This window comes from Manis javanica, chromosome 7 (genome assembly GCF_040802235.1).
Source record: "Manis javanica isolate MJ-LG chromosome 7, MJ_LKY, whole genome shotgun sequence".
Taxonomy (NCBI): Eukaryota; Metazoa; Chordata; class Mammalia; order Pholidota; family Manidae; genus Manis; species Manis javanica.
The window spans coordinates 60,401,650-60,415,512 of NC_133162.1; the positions used below are offsets into that span (position 1 = coordinate 60,401,650).

The window sequence follows — 13,863 nt, forward strand, 5'->3', positions numbered from 1 at the left end:
CTGTGGTGTATCACTTTATTGACAGGGTATTTCCATCATACCCACTCCTCTGTCTTTGTATCTCTCACCAACATTGTCAGGAAGCACATTCTTTTTCTGCATTGGAGTAAGTGAGTGGCAATGGAATACTTATAAATACTTGGCCAACCAGAGAACAAATTATAATTTGAAAGATGAGAGATATAAGCCTTTATTTGTTGAGTGAACTTGGCTCTGTATTATACATGTTGGAGAGATAATCCCCCAATACAGAAAGGGGAACCTGCCATCAAGGAGGTGAAGCACTTCACCCAAGTGGATGACATTCAGTAAACACTAAATTCAGCAAAAAACTACTCCTGTGGCTGTCTTTAAAGCCCACTGTCTTTCCCTCACTCTCCTCCATTTATGGAAATGAATAGCTAGTGATAAAATGAAGCTGAATTTAGGCATGCGATGAATTTATAACATTATGCACTAGGAGTAGATTACAATTGAAAATTATGCCTCCTGTGTAATGGCATTTAATAATTTTCTAATGCAATACTGTATCTCTTAGTTTGGTGTATCATTGTATCAGCTCCTTCAAATGAGATAATGAGACCTGCATCCACATTTGTTTTCTTACCCTGCATTATGATACATGAAAATGGGTTCCAAGTTTTATTGATTAAGCTCAGCTTCTCAATATTAAGATATAAAATATAATTTCTTTCTGGGATGTAAGTGAGAGAGGCATTTTTTGTTTGTGTCAGTTATATTAAACTGTTGGTGGATTTGTGATTAGGATTTTTAATAAAATTTTTGGAGAATTCATAGCACTGTCAAGATTTTGTTTGTATTCATCAATAGAGATTGCTGGGGAATTCTATTAAGAAATATTGATCTTAACAGTATTCAGACATATAATCACAAAATCATAACTTGTTGCTGAAAAGAAATTAATCTTTTCTCCTTCTTGGTAAAATTAAATATTTCCTAAATATGTTTTATATAATTTATTCCTAGAACTTTTGATAATACAGAGTATTTGTATTTATCTTACAGTAGGTAAAAAATAAATGACTATGAATATTTCACTCTTACTTATTCAAACCAGTTCATTAAAGATCTTACCTATATAGTTGACAAACATCAAGTAATTTTCAGTGGGATTTTCCTGCAGAAGTAGTGGATTATGATACTAATTATATAAGGACTTCCAAGAGCTTCAATGTAGATATCGGGTAAATTACCACTAGACATTGAAAAAAATATGACATTTAAGGTGGAAAGAAATCTCTAAGATTATCTGCCTACAAAATATACAATGTGTGTGTGTACATGCACATGTTAATTGCTTAAAAGTGAGGGAAGGATACTGTACTATAATCTACATTATTGGATAGTTTAGATTATCACCATGTATATTATTGTTAGATAATGAAATCATCTCTCTTATAAACACTGAAATCTAGATTTGAAAGCAGTGCTAGAGATATTTCATAGGGACTTGATACTGATTGATGAGTCTCTGCATAATAATTTCACCAAATAATTCAAGAAAACTTCAACCTGGATGGATTGTTTGGGCTTCTTTTAATATCTGCTTAGTGGTTGTAATCAGAAGGCCTAGAGCACAGATATCTCTGTGGGAGCCAAAAATCTAATGCTTCATTCATCTTTTCATAATTAATCCTTAAGGCTACTGCAGTGTTACGTGATGACTGATGCCGTCCTAACTGCCTCACGACAAGCTAAAATAGAGGGCTTTTCTGGAGCTTAGCGTGGTTATTCTGAAAGCAAAATGCTTTGCTAGAGGAACTTTCCTACATTAGGACTGAGACACGAACTGAGCCACTTAGAAGTCTACTTCTACTCCATGTTCTTATACTGCAGTGAACCTGATATCTGCAGTGACTTACTGTTTCCACTTTATGCATTTCCACATGTGCCTTTTTTGTGAAAGCAGATGTGGATGTATGTATCTTGGTGATAGTCTGTGTTAAAAAAACAAGTGACAGCATGCTTTTAAAGTCAAAGGCAACCCTGAAGAATTCTGCAGAAGGCACCTACGCATTTTTCTGTGCAAAAGTAATGAAACAAATTAATTTCTGCTTTCTGAAATTCAAACAAGTTTATTTTTTTCACTCATTTAGATAATGCTTTAACTAAAAGCCAGCAAACTTCATCATAGACTTTAGACAAATTTGCTCACATCTTCCCATGGATTGCCCTATTCAATATTGGGAGCTGCTGCCACCCCATTCCCAATTCCCTTTCCCAGCCCTGACCATTTTCAGTTAAAACTTACCCCCTTTTCCTATCATATATAATGAACTTGTTTTATGGTTATTATATTTTGCTTATTTTCTATGTATTGCTATATAGTAATTGCCAGAGTACAAGACTTTTAAAAATTTGTCAATATATTCCAGATACCTAGTAAAATGTCAGTTATACAAGCTATAGAGTGATCAATAAAAATAGGTATTAAATGAATACATACATGTTTAAGCAATTAGCAGCAAGAACACAGAAAATCTAAGAAACTCTGAAATTTCTCTATTTTCAATGGGCATACATGCTCCTATGATAAAAAGTCATAAGAAGAATACGAAATTGTGGATACTAAATTGTGTTCAATCATTAACTAAAGAACAATTTTAGTAGTAGTATTAAATACTTACAACCTTATGAATTTATAAGCTTCTGAACTTATAAACTGATACACTTTATAAATCTATTTTTCTCTTAGCTGCAACTGAAGAAGTTAGCATCATTGAATCACAAACATTTATTTTTGTATCATTGTGATGAATAATAAAATTGGAAAATATTAATCCAAAAAGTTAAAGATTTTTAAAATAACTTAAGGGGGAACAATTTCAACATCAGATCTTTGCATCATCTTAGTGTATTAGTACATAACTTAGATTCACTTTATATTCATCTGATTGCCACAAATAAATATTCTACATACAGCAAGTGATTTATTTATGAGAACTTCATACTGTTGAATTTCTTTTCGTGTAATTTTTCTTTTAAGTAGCAGTAGTTCCAGATGAGCCCTAATTCCAGTCACATAGGTACTGCCTCACCTTAAATAATATGCTATCTTCAGGGCATCACTTTACACCCCTGAAAATGTAGGGTTCAGTCTCTGTGATGTCTGACTTTCCTTCTGCTTCCGTGATTGTGTGGTGCCTATGCGTCCTCCACTCCTACAATTCTGTGTCTCTTCCTACTTCACTGCATATGTTTGTTTTTATGTTAAAACACTTAGTATTAATGAATCTATCTGGATCTGCTTTTAATTTACCATGTATATATTTAAAAATAAGCCTGTTATAGTGAAGCAATGGTTAATTTTAGAATTAGGCAGAATTTCTTATACTATTTATTATGTATATATTAAAAAATACACTATGTGTTGTGAATTACACCATAGCAAGCACTGAAGATATTTTTATAAAATATATTTCACGTTTAAAAATACACAGTTCATATATGAGGGAGAAAATATTTGTCATGTTTTTCTTGAAACTATATTTTAAAAAAGAAAGTGCTGTCATACTTATCGGGAGCCTGCCTAGTTCTAAGCTCTGAATTGGGTATTTTACTTCGATTATCTCATTTACCAAGACAAAAACCTGACAAATTTGAAGATAATATATTTTTAATATCATCTTAGATGATGACTTTATTATCTTGTCCTGAATATTAACTTGTATCTTCTCCCAAAGCCAACAAATTAATTTATCTTTTCAAGGTGTGAAATACATGCTAAGCACATTATTAATATTACAGTTACTTTGCCCAAAACTTTAGTTATATACCCTTTTAAAAAGCTAAATTATTGCAGTTGTAATGTAGTACCCATGCATTTTTGAATAAATGAACATTCTAAGTTTATATATAAAAGAACATTTTCCTGTAAATTATTTCATTTCTCAGGTATAATCACTGTCTATGCATTTAGTATATGTATTTAAATATATTTATTGCCCAGTTTAGTTAAAATATCGTGTTTATCAAACCTAATAATTATATTCTTTATGCATTATCTCTGTTTCTTGTGAAATTGGAAGAATTAGCTTTCAAAATGATCTAGTATCTGGATCTACGAACACTTGAAAGTTGTGTTATAACATTTAATCAGAAATAACACTGTTTAATGGAATATGCATGCATTATATTTGTTTCTGTCTGTAAGAACATGTAGGACAATTTATAAAAATTACATCAGTACCACAAGTTACAAGGAAATATTTGATAATTAACAAATAGTTTTATCTTAATTATGTAACTGCTTTTCAGATTCAAATTGGAAAATGAATGACTCATCAGTTCTTTTCATTTACAGGAATTTGCAATGTCATGTTTCTGAATAGTACACACAAGACCTACAAATAAGGTATAGTACATTTTCTTTTATATTGAGATTTACATTTTTAAGCCTTAAGTTAACAGTTTACATTTCAATAGTTTTGTCAATACAGCTAAGTTGTATGTCATAAGGCAAATAATAAGTGAATTGTTGGTTTTGGGGATCTGAGTAACAACCATCATCACTATGCTGGCAATTACTTTGTGGTTCCTCTTTTGTTTTAATTGAAAACTTATGTAAATGGATATGCCTACCACTAGGTGCTTTTCTCAAGTATCAGTTTTTCACAACAAATAAAAATGTTTGATTGTTTTAGTTGCTCTGCCATTCAACAAAGCCTTTCTTGCTAAACTTCATATGATACATTAATTGATCCACTGAAAGGACCTCATTGTAACGGAGTGCAGAGAGCATCAAAAGTCAGGGAAAAGAGCTAATGACACTTAACCTGACTGCCTAGAGCGAGAGCCACCTAGTCTTTTCTTGTGTAAATTACCCGAAGCTTCTGAGAAATGTGCCTACTCTAAGTTAAATAACTAGAAGTGGGCAACAGCCTGGGAAAGCCTGGGATGTAACCCGTGATAAGTCACATAGACATGCTTGGGTAAGCAAGAGATAACAATTGAAGCGGGCAGGCAACTGGCGCCTTCCCTAAAAAGGTTACAATGTTTCCCATTGGTTACAATATAGAGTGTGTTTTAAACCTATTAGTTGTAGAACTGTGCGGGCTTTGGTGTAACTGCTGTGAAGATCCTATATAATCAGTACCCAAAGTTGCTTCAGGGTCGGCAGCTCGGACTCGGCCTGCGTGTCAGGGGAGGTGCTGTCGACCCCAGCTTGCTGGCTGAATAAAGACTTTGCTTAGATTTTCATCTCCGTGTCTGTGTGTCTTTTTCTCTGGGAAACCCCGGAGTCCTAGACCCTAACATTTGGGGACTCGTCCGGGATCCGTGCAGCTTCCCTGAGAACAAAGGACGGCTAGAGGCAAGGTCTAATTGTCCAGACGGGGCAGTGTAATTCGAAGGTTGCCCCCTCGTGTCTGCATAAATCCATTATAAAGCAAGAGTCGCCATCCCATGTATGGTCTCAGGTTAGTGACCCCGAGTGAGAGAGTCCGGGTTGGTAGTCCCGGCCCCCGAGTTAGTGACCCTGGGTAAAGTCCAGGTGACTAATCCTGGCCCTAAGGTCTGAGTGACTCGGCCTTAAGAAAGCAAGTCCGATCAGCAAGAACCTGGCGCCAGAGAAGGAAAGGATCGAGCTCGTCACCCTGCGGCAGTCTGAGTGGACGCCTTTCGGGAGAATCATGAGAGTTTTTGAAGATCCTGAAAGTAGTGAAGGTGGTGCACACCAGAGTGAAAGAAGGACCGGTCCGAACAAGTGCGATCAGATGTAGTGTGTGTGCTTAGTGTTATCATTGATTGTTTTATTGTGTTTTAGTTTCAGTTTATATTTTTTTTTGCGCTTCTCATTTTAAGTTTCCTTGTTCTAAGGTTCTCCTGCTCTCTGCATTCCTCCTTTCTGCCACTACATCATTCCCCGCGGGCACGAGTCGGGCAATTAAGAGTCATTAGGGCACCCGCCACTAGAAACTCCCATGACAGGATAAGGGGGTCACAGCCACGAATCCCAGATAAATTTGCATCCCCCGCAGAAGAAAAACTGTGCAACAACAGGCACCCGTTCACAAGCACATACAACAGTCATCTTGTTTGAAGTGGCATCTTCATCCTTCGCCTTTGTCTCCCTCATATTCTTTTTCTTCTTCTTTCTCACTATGAGTCAGACTCAAGCTACTCCTAAGAGTCTGATCCTTTCCCATTTCCCGAAGGTCAAGGAACAGGCCTTAAATATGAGCCTTGGCATCAAGAAGGGTAAGCTCGACACCTTTTGCTCAGTTGAGTGGCCTTCCTTTGGAGTAGGCTGGCCGACCCAGGGGTCTCTTTCCCTGGACCTTATCAGCAAAGTCAAAACCATTATCTTCCTACCAGGCCCTGAGGGCCACCCTGACCAACTCTCCTATATATTGTCTGGGAAAATCTAGCCGAGAATCCTCCATCCTGGCTGAGTCCCTTTTTGGTGGGGAAACCTCATACTGACCCACTAAAGACCTCCGTCCTAGTTGCTCAAGAAAAATTAAAGCCCTCTGATCACAGGGCCATAAATCCTGTGCGCCCGAGTGCACCACCTGTCCTCCCCGACAGTTCTCCTCTCTACCCCCTTCTGCCGATTGAGCAGCCACCCCTGTATGCGGAGGAGAGGGGTGAAGCTGCCGGAAAGAAAGAAAACGAAGCTGGAGAACCCAGTGGGAACCAGGCGGCCGCAGCTTCCCCAGACTCTTCAGCAGAGGGAGGCAGGAGGCTGGAAAGAGCTTCCCCACACTCCCCCACCGTGGCCCCACGCTGGGCGCCAGGTAGAACAAGAGGAATGCAGTTAAGGCCTCGGGGGGCCAGGGAACAAGAAGGGGAGGCTCCCTCCTCCACCTCAGAAGGAGCAGTGCCATTTCTGCCTGTGCGAGCCATCAGTACAGGCATCGCTCAACAATATCAATACTGGCCCTTTTCATCTAGTGACCTTTATAATTGGAGGACTCAGAACCCTCCCTTCTCAGAGGACCCCAAGTGTCTTATAGGTTTAGTGGAGTCCATTATGTTTACCCATAGTCCCACATGGGACAACTGCCAGCAATTGCTCCGCACTCTCTTCACGACAGAAGAGCGAGAGCGTATCCTCAATGAAGCCAGGAAAAATGTCCTCGGAGAGAATGAAAGACCCTCTACCCTCCAGCCCATCATCGATGAGGCATTCCCACTTACGCGCCCGGATTGGGACTTTGGGACTGCAGAAGGTAGAGAGTGTCTCCGGGTCTACCGCCAGACTCTGATGACCGGTCTCCAGGTGGCCACCAGATGGCCCACTAACCTGGCTAAGGTAAAAACTATTGTTCAAGAAGAAATAGAAAGCCCAGCCGCATATCTAGAAAGGCTGTTTGATGCTTACAGACAGTATATCCCCATAAACCCGGAAGCAGAGGAACATAGATCAGCTGTAGTCCTCTCATTCATCAACCAGGCAGCCCCCAATATCCAGAGAAAACTCCACAAGCGGGAGAACCTGGGGGAGATCTTTATTAGAGAGCTGCTGCAGCAGGCGGAGAAGGTCTTCAATGCTAGAGAAACTCCGGAGGGTAGAGAAGAAAGGCTGAGGAAAGAGAAATGGGTAATGCAAGAGAAAAATAGGAAGGAAGACAGAGAATTTCAGAAGAGGGAGAACAAGAAGCAGAGGGAGGAGATGGCCAGGATATCCCTGGCCAAGGTGAAGGAGGGCCTTAGGCCACCTCGAGGAACAGGACCCAGCCAATCCCCACTAAGACTAGATCAATGCGCCCTGTGTAAGAGATATGGACATTAGAAGAGGGAGTGCCCCCAAAAGAGAGAACAAAGAAGAAGGAACCCTGTTAAGACCCTGCACCTAAGAGAAGATTAACGAGGACGGAGCTCGGCACCCCTCCCCGAGTCCTGGGTAACCCTGTGCGTAGAGGAGACTCCCATTAAGTTCATGGTAGATACTGGGGCACAATATTCAGTTCTTAACCAGGCCCACAGTCCCCTGAACCCAGGATGCACAAGTATAGTCCAGAGAGCGACAAGGTCCAAAAAAATGTGCCTGGACCACTAGCAGAAAAGTGGACCTAAGAAGGCATCAGGTCTCTCACTCATTTCTAGTCGTACCTGAGAGCCCCGCACCATTGTTAAGTAGAGACTTACTAACCAAGGTTAAGGTGTGCATTAATTTTGAACCCGAAGAGATAAAAATCATGGACAAAGCAGGGCAGCCCCTACAACCAGCGCATGTGTTAACTCTGTCTCTGGCTGATGAACATCGTCTGTTTCAAGCGGATCAAGAAAAGGGGGGCCAGAGAGAAATAGACTCTTGGTTACAGAGGTTCCCTTCCGCATGGGCCGAGACCAGAGGAATTAGTCTCGCTAAACACCTATTCCCGGTCATTGTTCAACTCAAAGCTGCAGCTCTACCCATCCGGGTCCGGCAATATCCAATGCCAGAAGAGGCTATGAAAGAGATAGCACCCCATATCCATAGACTGTTAGAGACAAGAATCCTTAAAACCTGCCAATCTGCATAGAATACGCCCCTGCTTCCAGTGAGGAAGCCTGGCAGTAGAGATTACAGACCAGTGCAGAACTTGCAGAAAGTCAATGAGAAAGTAGAAGACATCCATCCTACAGTGCTTAACCCTTACACCCTACTCAGCCACCTGCCACCCATGCATGTGTGGTATACTACTCTGGACCTGAAAGACGCCTTCTTTAGTATCCCACTCTCTGAAGTTAGTCAGCCTTTGTTTGCCTTTGAGTGGCAAGAGCTGGGGGGGGAGAAGAAAAGGGCAGCTTACCTGGACTAGACTACCACAGGGCTTCAAGAACTCTCCCACCTTATTCAATGAAGCCTTAAGCCAAGACCTAGGGCCCTTTCGCAGGAGCCACCCCCGTGTGACACTGCTGCAGTATGTAGATGACCTCTTGCTAGCCACACAAACCCGTGAAGAGTGCAAAGAAGCCACGAGAAACTTGCTAGCTGAACTGAGCAAACTGAGATATAGAGCCAGCACCAAGAAAGCCCACATCTGTCAGAGGTCAGTAGTCTACTTGGAGTACAAAATATCTAATGGGGCCAGGTAGCTAACACAGGCCATGAAACAAACTATCCTGACTATCCCCGTCCCTTCCTCACCCCAGGGAGTGAGAAAATTTCTTGGCTCAGCCAGGTTTTGCAAGCTCTAGATTCCAGGGTACGCAGAAATAGCCCGACCACTATATGAAGCGACCAAAGAAAGGCCGGGCTGGCAATAGACTCAAGAACAACAAGAGGCTTTTGACAGACTAAAAGAAGCTCTCCTCCGGGCCCCCACCCTATCTCTGCCAGACCCAGAAAAACCCTTTATCCTGTTTATAGATGAAAAGAAGAGAGTGGCTAAAAGAGTCCTGGCTCAGCAGCTGGGCCCATAGAAAAGACCTGTAGCCTATTTGTCCAAGTGGCTAGACCCAGTGGCCTCCGAGTGGCCACCTTGTCTGCGTATCCTAGCAGCTATAACTCTACTAGTAAAAGAGGCAGACAAGCTGACTTTTAGCCAGAACCTGAGAGTAACAACCCCACATACTGTAGAGGAGATCCTCAAGCATCCTCCAGGAAAATAGATGATGAACGCAAGACTCACCCACTACCAAGGGCTCCTATAGATTCTCCACGAATCGCCTTCTCTGACCCGGTAACCCTAAATCCTGCCACCCTTCTGCCAGACCCAGATCTGACGACCCCCATCCATGACTGTAGAGACATCCTTTCCGAAATTATCCAGGTGCGAGCAGACCTGAAAGACACACCGTTACCAAACTGTGAGCTAAATTGGTATACAGATAAGAGCAGCTTTGTGCAGGAAGAGGTCAGGAGAGCAGGGGCAGCAGTAGTAACCCACGAAAGAGAAGTTGTCTAGAGTGCAGCTCTGCCCCCTGGCACCTCAGCACAGAAGGCGGAACTTATTGTTCTCACTGAGGCCCTAGAAAGAGCAGAAAGCAAGCGGGCCAACATTTACACAGATAGCAGATATGCCTTTGGCACTGTCCATGTCCATGGTGCCATCTACCGAGAAAGGGAAGGGAAGGGGACTGAAAGGGAAGGGACTGAAAAATCTGCAAGAAGTCCAAGGACTACTAGCTGCTGTTGAAAAACCCAAAGCAGTAGCAGTTATATATGTGCCGGGCCACCAATCAAAGAAGACACCTGAGGCCATCAGCAACAGCCATGCTGATGCAGAAGCTAAGAGGGCAGCCTTCTCGGACTCCCTTGTACTTGCAGCCCTCGAAATACCCATACCTAAACTGCCCGCCTTGCCACCCAAACCTGAGTATTCCCCCCAGGATCTTGAGTAGATTAAGAAACAAGTCTCAGGGAAAGTGTTTAGAGAGAGAAATTGGAGTAGGGACCAAGAAAGTAAGTTGATCCTGCCAGAAGCATTGGGGCAGTACATGCTAATCTGCATAAGTCCACCCATCTAGGCTAGAAAAAGCTGCTCAGCCTTTTCCAGTCCACGCAGTTAGTGTTTCCCCACCAGAATGAGGCAGCTCGTCAGATCACGAAAGAATGCAGTAGCTGTGCAATGCTAAGACCAGCCCCAAGAGGGCTGCACCTGGCAGGTACCCAGGAAAAGAAAAGAGCTCCAGGGAAGAATTAAGAAATGGACTTCACCGAAATAAAACCAGAGAAGTATAGATACAAGTATTTGCTGGTTATGGTAGATACTTTCTCTAGGTGAGTAGAAGCCTTTCCAACCAAGCATGAGACTAGCCAAGTAGTAGCAAAAAGATTAATTGAAAAAATCATCCCCAGATATAGAGTCCCTGAAGCAATAGTTTCTGATAACGGCCCGGCTTTCATTAGCAAAATCCTGCAAGGACTAGCCCTAGCTTTGAGAGCAGATTAGAAGTTACATTGTGCTTATAACCCACAAAGCTCTGGGCAGGTAGAAAGAATGAATAAGACCCTGAAAGAGACCCTTTTTAAGTTGGTATTAGAGACTAGTGGGGACTGAGTGACCCTCCTTCCCTTAGCCATCTTCCGCGCTCGGAACCCCCCCTATGTACATAGTTTAACTCCATTTGAGATAATGTACAGGGCCCCTCCACCCATAACCCGGCAAGTGCAGCTTCCCGGTGCAGAAGACCCGTCCCCTGACTATGTGAATGTGTTGCAAGCTCTTGCTAAAGTGCAGCAAGAAATCTGGCCCCTGATCATAGCATATTATGAAGGCAAGAAAATTCCGAGCCCAAAACATGGCATAGTCCCAAGAGATATAGTATGAGTCAAAAGACACCAAGTGAAGACTCTTGAGCCCAAGTAGAAAAGACCTTACATTGTATTGTTTACCACCCCCACTGCTCTCAAAGTTGATAGTATTGCTCCATAGGTGCACCACACCCACGTTCAGATCCTACCTCATAACGATCCAAAGAAACGAAAAGAAGAGTAGAAAGTGCAGCAGCATCCTGCCAATCCCCTAAAACTACACTTAAGCCGAAGATGAAAAAGATCCTGCTAATAAGCTCCTTAGTATAGATCTTCATGGGAGCCACATCTGTAGAGATCAGAGGCACCAACCCCCATCAACCAAAGAACCTGACCTAGATGCTGATTGATAGCGACAATAGAGAAGTCATCAACTCCACACAACACAGTGCGCCAATCAGAACCTAGTGGCCTGACCTGTATTTCTACTTTCGGCAGATCAACCCCATTTACCGATCCATCCCTCCAAATTTAGCTCGCTCCCATAAGTTTTATGCTTGCCCAAGAACAAGTAAAAGAAGGCACTGTAGGGAGGGGGGCATGACTTCTTTTGTGCCAGCTGGGACTGTGTAACCTCGAATGATAGAAATTAAAGATGGACAGTTACAAAAATCGATTCTGTCAAATTTACTTATGTCAACAAAAGCATCCCTCGTCACCAGCCTATGACCTTTTACAAAACCAAGGCTTGTGACAAAAGACCAAGATTGGGTAAGAGTTCAATTCACCGAGACAGGCAAAAACACTGAAGTATTGCGCTAGATAAACAGACTAACGTAGAGAATAGTGTATTATAAATATAGAGAGCATGCCGGCTCGACCCTCATCATTAAATTAACCATGTCAACTCCCATCGCCGCCGTAGGTCCCAACCCAGTTATAAATCCCCAGAAACCTTCAATCCAAGACAAGGGCCTGAGCAAAAAAGATGAGAAAATGCTGACCAGAACGCTTGCTCCAGAGCCCACAAGAAGACCAAGTCCATCGACCTCTGAGTTATGAGCCCAGCACACTCCCTCCGGGTTAAATAATCCCATGTAAGAAATGGTGCAGGCAGTAGTAGAAACTATTAACCACACCACTTCCTCCCTCACCAATCCCTGTTAGCTATGCTACCCAAGTTCACCCCCCTTCTATGAGGCAATCAGAATAAATAGCTCCTACACTATCAACAACTCCCATCCCACTTACTGAGACGAGAAACCGTAGAGACTTACAATCGCTCAAGTCTCAGTCATTGGTACGTGTGTAAGCACAGTCCTGACGACCCAGAGCCAGTTATGCTCCTCCTATAATAACACTACATAAGAGCAGAGAAAGTAGATTATACCCTCCTCAGGCTGGTAGCTCTGCTCAAAGACAGGCCTCCCTCTGGCCCTATCCACCTCTGTGTTCAATGCTAACAGTGAGTTTTGTGTGCTAGTGGCCATTCTACCTCCCCTAATGTATCGTTCTCATGAATCTCTCCTTTCTTATTGAGAAAAAAAACTGAGCCCCCACCAGAGCAAGAAAGAAGTTGTTACTGCCCTGACCATTGGGACCCTCTTCTCCCTAGGGATAGCAGGGGCAGGCACTAAAGTCGCAGCCCTTGTGACGCGGAAAAAAGAGCTCACAGCCCTGAGGCTGGCAGTCGACAGAGACCTAGAACAACTCCGACAGTCAATATCAGACCTAGAGCAATCCCTCACCTCCTTGTCAGAGGTAGTCCTACAGAACCGAAGAAGCCTGGACCTCTTGTTCTTAAAAGAAAGTAGGCTATGCGCAGCCCTAAAAGAAGAATGCTGTTTCTATATAGATAAGACAGGTGCAGTCAGAGATTCCTTAGCCAAACTAAAAAAAAATCTTGACAGGAGGCTTAAAGAATATGAAAGCAGCAGCAACGAAGGCTAGTTTGAGTCTTAGTTCAAGCACAAGCCATGGTTTGCTACCCTCCTCTCGGCCGTTGCAGGGCCACTGGTCATCCTGCTGTTTTTGCTTACCATCAGCCCGTGTATAATAAATAGGTTGCTTAAGTTTGTGCAAGAGAAGTTTGACACCGTCCAACTCCTGGTCCTTCGCCAAAAATATCAGGCCCTAGACACCGCTGCGGAAGATTCCTTAGTCTGATCAAGAAAAAGGAGGAAATGTAACGGAGTGCAGAGAGCATCAAGAGTCAGGAAAAAGAACTAATGACACTTAACCTGACTGCCTAGAGCGAGAGCCACCCAGTCTTTTCTTGTGTAAATTACCCGAGGCTTCTGAGAAATGCGCCTACTCTAAGTTAGATAACTAGAAGTGGGCAACAGCCTGGGACCGCCTGGGGATGTAACCCGTGATAAGTCACATAGACATGCTTGGGTAAGCAAGAGATAATTGAAGAGGGCAGGCAACTGGCGCGTTCCCTAAAAAGGTTACGATGTTTCCCATTGGTTACAATATAGAGTGTGTTTTAAACCTATTAGTTGTAGAACTGTGCGGGCTTTGGTGTAACTGCTGTGAAGATCCTATATAATCAGTACCCAAAGTTGCTTCGGGGTTGGCAGCTTGGACTCGGCCTGCGTGTCAGGGGAAGTGCTGTCGACCCCAGCTTGCTGGCTGAATAAAGACTTTACTTAGATTTTCATCTCCGTGTCCGTGTGTCTTGTTCTCTGAGAAACCCCGGAGTCCTAGACCCTAAC

The 13,863-nt window shown here is 42.7% G+C and overlaps 1 protein-coding gene across 2 annotated transcripts in view; it reads left to right on the plus strand.

Annotated features, from left to right (window-relative positions):
* Window positions 1–13,863, plus strand: part of PCDH15 (protocadherin related 15) — a 1,663,341-nt gene that overhangs the window by 639,278 nt on the left and 1,010,200 nt on the right. For both annotated transcript variants that reach the window (XM_073241042.1, XM_073241040.1), the window contains exon 3: window positions 4,325–4,375. The gene's annotated coding sequence lies outside the window, so the exon portion shown is untranslated. The remainder of the gene's footprint in view (window positions 1–4,324; window positions 4,376–13,863) is intronic.